General features: G+C 46.5%; 1 pseudogene; it reads left to right on the plus strand.

Moving 5' to 3' along the window:
• Positions 1–460: 460 nt before the first annotated feature.
• LOC116990242 lies at positions 461–643 on the plus strand (annotated as a pseudogene).
• The last annotated feature ends 8,746 nt before the right edge of the window (positions 644–9,389 follow it).

Genomic DNA, 9,389 nt, shown 5'->3' on the forward strand with positions numbered 1-9,389 from the left:
CACTGCAGACTGCAGGAGTACGTGCTAAGGGACTCGCTGAAGCTTGGTGCAGCCAACGCCAAGACTCGGTGGGGGAGGGCCACAGTCTAGGGTCCTTCCGCTGCTGGACATGGGGGGCACGGTATGGTGGAGACGCCCCTCAAATTAAATTAAGGGAAGGTATCCCACACCAAGAGGCCACATGAGTGGCACGGGTGGGGGACATTTTTGTGGAACTTAAAAGACATAAACGGTATTGAATTGAACAATCTCTATAGCCGACGAAAATGTCAGATGGAATTTCCGCACTGTGTACACATTGTATATATTTATTACTTGGACAGGGGCCACAGAGTGGCACGGGGTGGGTGGGGGACTGTTTGGTGAAATTTGTCAAACGTAAAAATAATGTACTGGAAAAAGTTTGTATAGTCTCCGAAAATGTCGGATGAATTTTGTTTGAATGGTTCAGAAATTGTATATATTTACCAATTGAATAAAGTATATTTTGAAATTAAAAAAAAAAAAAATTAAAAAAAAGTTTTCCCAGGACGAGGCTATCCCATTGCACTTCGGGTGTGCTGACGCCTGCGATGTCCCCAAATGCGGGATACTCGACTGCAAAATTTGTGGTAGTGGGGGACTGCGTTCGCGCTCTCCCCTGATTTACAAATTAAAAACAGAATTAATAAAGAAACATAGAAAATAGGTGCAGGAGTAGGCCAAAGGTACACAAAATTGCTGGGGAAACTCAGCGGGTGCAGCAGCATCTATGGAGCGAAGGAAATATGCGACGTTTCGGGCCGAAACCCTTCTTCAGACTGATGGGGGGTGGGGAAAGAAAGAAGGAAAAAGGGAGGAGGAGGAGGAGCCCGAGGGCGGGCGGATGGGAGGGTGGGAGGAGACAGCTAGAGGGTTAAGGAAGGGGAGGAGACAGCACGGGCTAGCCAAATTGGGAGAATTCAATGTTAATGCCATAAGGACGCAAGGACCCCAGACGGAATATGAGGTGCTGTTCCTCCAATTTCCGCTGTTGCTCACTCTGGCAATGGAGGAGACCCAGGACAGAGAGGTCGGATTGGGAATGGGAGGGGGAGTTGAAGTGCTGAGCCACCGGGAGGTCAGGTAGGTTATTGCGGACTGAGCGGAGGTGTTCGGCGAAACGATCGCCCAACCTACGGTTGGTCTCACCGATGTAAATCAGCTGACATCTAGAGCAGCGGATGCAGTAGATGAGGTTGGAGGAGATACAGGTGAACCTTTGTCGCACCTGGAACGACTGCTTGGGACCTTGAATGGAGTCGAGGGGGGAGGTGAAGGGACAGGTGTTGCATTTCTTGCAGGAGTAGGCCATTCGGCCCTTCGAACCAAAGATTTTTGGTCGAGACCCTTCTTCAGACTGACGTCTAGGAAATAGCTCCGCTCTATGATCTTTGGCTGGGTTGGAGGTGGAGGTGGAGGTGGAGGTGGAGGTGGGGGGGGGGGGCGGGAAGAAGTCAGGAAGTGGCGGAGACAGTGGGCTGTGGGAGGGTTGGGAAGGGGAGGGGAAGGAGGGAGAAAGCAGGGACTACCTGAAATTGGAGAATATTATAAAAATCTCTTGAAAATATATTTCAGAAGTTGAAACATTTGCGGAGTTGCTCCTGCATGTGAAATTCTTAATGTTTATATCCAAATTTTGAAAGTGAAAAACTGCTGATAGCAACTAGTCGACTCCAGAAAACATGTTCCTGACGCTCTTAAAAATAGCGGAGTCAGGGGATATGGGGAGAAGGCAGGAACGGGGTACTGATTGGGGATGATCAGCCATGATCACATTGAATGGCGGTGCTGGCTCGAAGGGCTAAATGGCCTACTCCTGCACCTATTGTCTATTCACTGTTTTGAACTCCCTATCTGATTATAAAATGACCTAAGATTTATAAATCAAAACACAAAGTGATGGAGTAAGACAGCGGGCCAGGCAACAGGTTGAGGTAAGAGAGAAGGGCAGATGCTGGTTTATACAAGAGATAGACACTAAGTGCTGGAGTTACTCAGCGGGTCAGGCAGCATTTCTGGAGAATATGCACAGATCATGTTTCGGGTCGAGACACGACTTCTACATTTTGACAATGACATAATCGCTGATACGAAGAAGCGACTCTATTTACTTGGTCTTGCAGAGAGAGGGATAGGGAGAAGTTCTGGTTGTGTATCTGGCAGGTGGGTTGTGGGGGGCTGTAAGCAAGAGCTGCATTTTCCCCCAGGTCCGCATTCAGATTGTCTGTCTCCATGTAAGTGGAGGTCATGTCACCCCCAGGTCCACATTCAGGGACACCACTCGCAAGGAATTGAAGGCAGCGATTACATTTGTCCACCCTCTTTCGAGTATTGTACAAACCACCCCCCTCTGGAAATTCATTCTTTTCGCTTTAAAGTAGAGATCCCGTTGACTTCTGAACGACATTGTGACCAAAGATCATATAGCGGAGCAAGATTGGTTACTCTCACGCAAACGTGTTGTCCGCTCATGCGGGAGAGGGGGTGTGGGGCCCGGGGAGAGGGAGTGTGGGGCCCGGGGAGAGGGAGTGTGGGGCCCGGGGAGAGGGGGTGTGTGGCCCGGGGAGAGGGAGTGTGCGGCCCGGGGAGAGGGAGTGTGGGTCCCGGGGTAAGGGGGTGTGGGGCCCGGGGAGAGGGGGTGTGGGGCCCGGGGAGAGGGAGTGTGGGGCCCGGGGAGAGTGGGTGTGGGGCCCGGGGAGAGTGGGTGTGGGGCCCGGGGAGAGGGAGTGTACGGACCGGGGAGAGGGAGTGTGGGGCCCGGGGAGAGGGGGTGTGGGGCAGCGGGAGAGGGAGTGTGGGGCCCGGGGAGAAGGAGTGCGCGGCCCGGGGAGAGGGGGTGTGGGGCCCGGGGAGAGGGAGTGTGGGGCCCGGGGAGAGTGGGTGTGGGGCCCGGGGAGAGGGAGTGTGGGGCCCGGGGAGAGGGAGTGTGGGGAGAGGGAGTGTGGGGCCCGGGGAGAGGGAGTGTGGGGCCCGGGGAGAGGGAGTGTGGGGCCCGTGGAGAGGGAGTGTGGGGCCCGGTGAGAGGGAGTGTGGGGCCCAGGGAGAAGGAGTGCGCGGCCCGGGGAGAAGGAGTGCGCGGCCCGGGGAGAGGGAGAGTGGGGCCCGGGGCAGCGGGAGAGGGGGTGCGCGGCCCGGGGATAAGGCCTAGTGTGTGTGAAGTTGCGGGGAGGGTTACAATGTTTCTTATTTAATGTCCCTTGTCTAGTCTGAAATAAAGTTCATCATTGGATCAGAAGAAATATAATTGTGTGTGTTATATGATTACATACATTTATATCACATTCATGTATGTGTGTTTATAAACATTTTATTCTTTAACAAGAATTAACAGAATGATGAACTAACAGAATTATGAATCTAACCCTATATCACGCACAAACACTTCCCCCGCAATGTCAATTAGCCTGCGAGTCGGGTCGGGTCGGTGCCGGTTACTACAAAATCAACTCAAACACTGCTTGTGAGCCATTTAAAAAGAAATGACTTAAAATATATTAAAAAAGACAATTGCCAGAGTCAAATTTTATTCTTGACAAGAAGTATGAACTGACAGATTTATGAATCTAACCCTATATCACACACACAAACTGTTCGTTGATTACACTGCGAGTCGGGTCGGGTCAGGCAGGCTCCGGTTACTAAAATGGGCGGGGGAAAATGCCCAGGATCCCCTCCGTAGCTACTACACGTCAGCCCATTGCATTTAGCAGGAGTAGCCTATCTTGCTCCGCTATAAGATCTTTGATTGTGACCTCTGCGTGCACCGGCATTTTTGTTTCTCCAAAGCAAAAACAATCGCTGTGTGAAAGGAAATCAAAAGCCCTTTCTGGCATTCGTCGTTTTTTGTTTGTCAATTCCTTTCAATCCAGCAATGTCTTCTTTGGGTGGGGTGGTGGTTGGGGGTGAGGGGGGAGGGTGAAGAGCTGGCAGTGAGAAAAGACCAGAAGACCAGGATCAATTAAATGACCCGTCTGGCAGGTCCCATTGTTGAATGTGGGAAGGTGTGATCTCAAGAGACAAACAATGTGGAGAACTGTGAAACTGGTTACACGAGAAAGAAGGAGGAGGGAGTGAAATTTGTGTAAACAGTATTGAATGTACGTATAGCCACCGAGAATGTCGGACGAATTTCTTGCACGGTTTCGGTATTGTACATATTTTTTTCCTTGAATAAAGTTTCATTTGTTTTTTTTTTAAACAATTACAAACAATTACAATTACAATTCAATTTATTTGTCATGTGGACCCCTTGAGGTCCAAACGAAATGTCGTTTGAAACATTGAATTCTCTAACTTTAAATAATTTCTCCTTACACTTCCCCCTCTCCCTCCCCCCCTCCTTGTAATTTTAACAGTTCCTCGGCTCTCCACATTATTTATGGAGCGAAGGAAATAGGCAACGTTACGGCCGAAACCCTTCTTCAGCCACTCTGTTGACTTGGTCTCGCAGAGAGACGGACAAGGGAGATGTTATGATCAATGATCGTTGGTTGTGGTTTTGTATCTGGCAAGTGTGTAGTGGGAGGGAGGGGGCGTTGGAGCCGGGGCTGTAAGCAAGAGCTGCATTTCCCCCCAGGTCCGCATTCAGACTGTCTGTCTCCATGTAAGTAGACGTCATGTCACCCCCAGGTCCACATTCAGGGCCACCACTCGCAAGAAATTGAAGGCAGCGATTATATTTGTCCACCCCCTTTCGAGTACCGTACAAACCACCCCCCTCTGGTAATTCATTATTTTCGCTTTAAAGTAGAGATAGAAACATAGAAACATAGAAATTAGGTGCAGGAGTAGGCCATTCGGCCCTTCGAGCCTGCACCGCCATTCAATATGATCATGGCTGATCATCCAACTCAGTATCCCGTACCTGCCTTCTCTCCATACCCTCTGATCCCCTTAGCCACAAGGGCCACATCTAACTCCCTCTTAAATATAGCCAATGAACTGGCCTCGACTACCCTCTGTGGCAGGGAGTTCCAGAGATTCACCACTCTCTGTGTGAAAAAAGTTCTTCTCATCTCGGTTTTAAAGGATTTCCCCCTTATCCTTAAGCTGTGACCCCTTGTCCTGGACTTCCCCAACATCGGGAGCAATCTTCCTGCATCTATCCTGTCCAACCCCTTAAGAATTTTGTAAGTTTCTATAAGATCCCCTCTCAATCTCCTAAATTCTAGAGCGTATAAACCAAGTCTATCCAGTCTTTCTTCATACGACAGTCCTGACATCCCAGGAATCAGTCTGGTGAACCTTCTCTGCACTCCCTCTATGGCAATAATGTCCTTCCTCAGATTTGGAGACCAAAACTGTACGCAATACTCCAGGTGTGGTCTCACCAAGACCCTGTACAACTGCAGTAGAACCTCCCTGCTCCTATACTCAAATCCTTTTGCTATGAAAGCTAACATACCATTCGCTTTCTTCACTGCCTGCTGCACCTGCATGCCCACTTTCAATGACTGGTGTACCATGACACCCAGGTCTCGCTGCATCTCCCCTTTTCCTAGTCGGCCACCATTTAGATAATAGTCTGCTTTCCTGTTTTTGCCACCAAAATGGATAACCTCACATTTATCCACATTATACTGCATCTGCCAAACATTTGCCCACTCACCCAGCCTATCCAAGTCACCTTGCAGTCTCCTAGCATCCTCCTCACAGCTAACACTGCCCCCCAGCTTAGTGTCATCCGCATATTGTAAATAGCTGGGGTCCCAGCACTGAGCCTTGCGGTACCCCACTAGTCACTGCCTGCCATTGTGAAAAGGACCCGTTTACTCCTACTCTTTGCTTCCTGTTTGCCAGCCAGTTCTCTATCCACATCAATACTGAACCCCCAATGCCGTGTGCTTTAAGTTTGTAAACTAATCTCTTATGTGGGACCTTGTCGAAAGCCTTCTGGAAGTCCAGATACACCACATCCACTGGTTCTCCCCTATCCACGCTACTAGTTACATCCTCGAAAAATTCTATAAGATTCGTCAGACATGATTTACCTTTTGTAAATCCATGCTGACTTTGTCCAATGATTTCACCACTTTCCAAATGTGCTGCTATCCCATCTTTAATAACTGACTCTAGCAATTTCCCCACTACCGATGTTAGACTAACTGGTCTGTAATTCCCCGTTTTTTCTCTCCCTCCCTTCTTAAAAAGTGGGGTTACGTTTGCTACCCGCCAATCCTCAGGAACTACTCCAGAATCTAAAGAGTTTTGAAAGATTATTACTAATGCATCCACTATTTCTGGAGCTACTTCCTTAAGTACTCTGGGATGCAGCCTATCTGGCCCTGGGGATTTATCGGCCTTTAATCCATTCAATTTACCCAACACCACTTCCCGGCTAACCTGGATTTCACTCAATTCCTCCAACTCCTTTGACCCGCGGTCCCCTGCTATTTCCGGCAGATTATTTATGTCTTCCTTAGTGAAGACGGAACCAAAGTAGTTATTCAATTGGTCCGCCATATCCTTGTTCCCCATGATCAACTCACCCGTTTCTGACTGCAAGGGACCTACATTTGTTTTAACTAATCTCTTTCTTTTCACATATCTATAAAAACTTTTGCAGTCAGTTTTTATGTTCCCTGCCAGTTTTCTTTCATAATCTATTTTTCCTTTCCTAATTAAGCCCTTTGTCCTCCTCTGCTGGTCTCTGAATTTCTCCCAGTCCTCCGGTATGCTGCTTTTTCTGGCTAATTTGTACGCATCATCCTTCGCTTTGATACTATCCCTGATTTCCCTTGTTATCCACGGATGCACTACCTTCCCTGATTTATTCTTTTGCCAAACTGGGATGAACAATTTTTGTAGTTCATCCATGCAGTCTTTAAATGTCTTCCATTGCATATCCACCGTCAACCCTTTTAGAATTAATTGCCAGTCAATCTTGGCCAATTCACGTCTCATACCCTCAAAGTTACCTTTCTTTAAATTCAGAACCATTGTTTCTGAATTGACAATGTCACTCTCCATCCTAATGAAGAACTCAACCATATTATGGTCACTCTTGCCCAAGGGGGCACGTACAACAAGACTGCTAACTAACCCTTCCTCATTACTCAATACCCAGTCTAAAATAGCCTGCTCTCTCGTTGGTTCCTCTACATGTTGATTTAGATAACTATCCCGCATACATTCCAAAAAATCCTCTTCCTCAGCACCCCTGCCAATTTGATTCACCCAATCTATAGGTAGATTGAAGTCACCCATTATAACGGTTTTGCCTTTGTCGCACGCATTTCTAATTTCTTGTTTGATACCATCTCCAACTTCACTACTACTGTTAGGTGGCCTGTACACAACACCCACCGCCGTTTTCTGCCCCTTAGTGTTTCACGTTGACTTCTGAACGACATTGTGACCTCTGCGTGCACCGGCATTTTTGTTTCTCCAAAGCACAACAATGATATCTTTCTTTATCGTTATCTTTATTTCGAACGATTAAAAAAAAAAAAAAAGAAGAAAAGAAAAGATGAAAATGGATAAATAAAAGGAAAATTATATTTATACATATATATATACACATAAATACATACACACATACATACATATACATATACATGTACATACATACATATACACATATACACACACATATACATAACATATATGTACATACATAAATTAAAAAAGCAAAAGCCAATTTCAACATAATACACATTAGACTCGTTCGAAAAGGGATAGGAAGAAGCCTATGCTTGTCAAGTCCTACCCCCATTCTTCACCATTAACAAATGCAAAATTCAATCAAGTAAACTAAACAGACAATTCAAATAAAACTACTCCAATCAAGCTATTAAGAAAAAAAGAACAAAATAAGAAAAGAACAATAAGAACAAGCACCATTAACATCTGTGAGATTTACATTCTCCTTCCTCATTACTGTACTTTTCAAAAATATATCTTTTGTACATTTTTTTAAATTGCATTACATTCATACTTTGTTTAATCGTTTCGTCAAGACCATTCCACAAAACCACCCCACAAATGGAAGTACACATACTTTTTAAATTGGTCCGAGCATAATGCTGTTTCAAGTTTAGTTTCCCTCTAAAGTTATAACCCCCCTCTCTGTCTTTGAACAGTTTTTGTATGTTTACAGGTAGCAGTTTATTTTTTGCTTTATAAATTATTTGTGCAGTCTTAAATTCTACCAGATCCTTAATCTTTAAGGTGTGTAATTTTAAATACGGTATATTGGTGTGTTCATGATATCCTACATTGTTTACTATACGAATAGCTCTTTTTTGTAGTGTGCTTAGTGTTCACAATCGCTGTGTGAAAGGAAATCAAAAGCTCTTTATGGCTTTCTTCGTTTTTTGTTTGTCAATTCCTTTCATTCCAGCAATGCCTTCTTTGGGTGGGGTGGTGGTGGTGGGGAGGGGGGGGGGGGGAGAGCTGGGGGTGAGAAAAGACCAGCAGACCAGGATCAATTAAATGACCTGTCTGGAAGGTCCCATTGTTGGCTCGGGAAGGTGTGATCTCAAAAGACAAACAATGTGGAGAACTGTGGAACTGGTTACACAAGAAAGAAGGGGGGGGGGGGGGGGGGTTGTAAGTACAAGTGACTTCTCCTTCTAGGCGGGTGTAACTATGACTCCCTTAAACTGAAATGGGACTATCTTAAACTCTTAAACTCATTGTTCTCATGTAAGTGAAGGTCGTGTTTCTCCCAGGTCCGCATTTGGTGGCCACCAATCCCAAAGAAATGAAAGCAGCGATTCTCCTTGTCGCCCCCCCCCCCCCCCCCCCCCCCACTCCAGATATACGGTGACTCTACACGGCTGCAACTTCTTCCCTTTCGAGTACAGCACATACCTATTTTAAATATTTAACAACCACAGATATGTAGGCTATTCCTTCACTGTTTTGAACTCCCTAACTGATTATAAAATGTCCTAAGATTTATAAATCAAAACACGAAGTGATGGAGTGAGACAGCGGGCCAGGCAACAGGTTGAGATAAGAAGGAATGGCAGATGCTGGTTTACACAAAAGATAGACACTGAGTGCTGGTGTAACTCAGCGGGTCAGGCAGCATTTCTGGAGAATATGCACAGATCATGTTTCGGGTCGAGAGCCGACTTCTACATTTTAACAGTGACATAATTGCTGATAATAAAAGCGACTCTATTTACTTGGTCTTGCAGAGAGAGGTATAAGGGAGAAGTTCTGGTTGTGTATCTGGCAAGTGGGTTGCGGGGGGAGGGGCGGTAGCAATGGAAGCAAGAGCTGCATTTTCCCCCAGGTCCGCATTCAGACTGTCTGTCTCCATGTAAGTGGAGGTCATGTCACCCCCAGGTCCGCATTCAGTGCCACCACTCGCAAGCAAAGATCAGCAGCTGCCAATCATCACACCTTTCCAGGAGCTC

Source organism: Amblyraja radiata, chromosome 30, assembly GCF_010909765.2.
Source record: "Amblyraja radiata isolate CabotCenter1 chromosome 30, sAmbRad1.1.pri, whole genome shotgun sequence".
NCBI classification, from domain to species: domain Eukaryota; kingdom Metazoa; phylum Chordata; class Chondrichthyes; order Rajiformes; family Rajidae; genus Amblyraja; species Amblyraja radiata.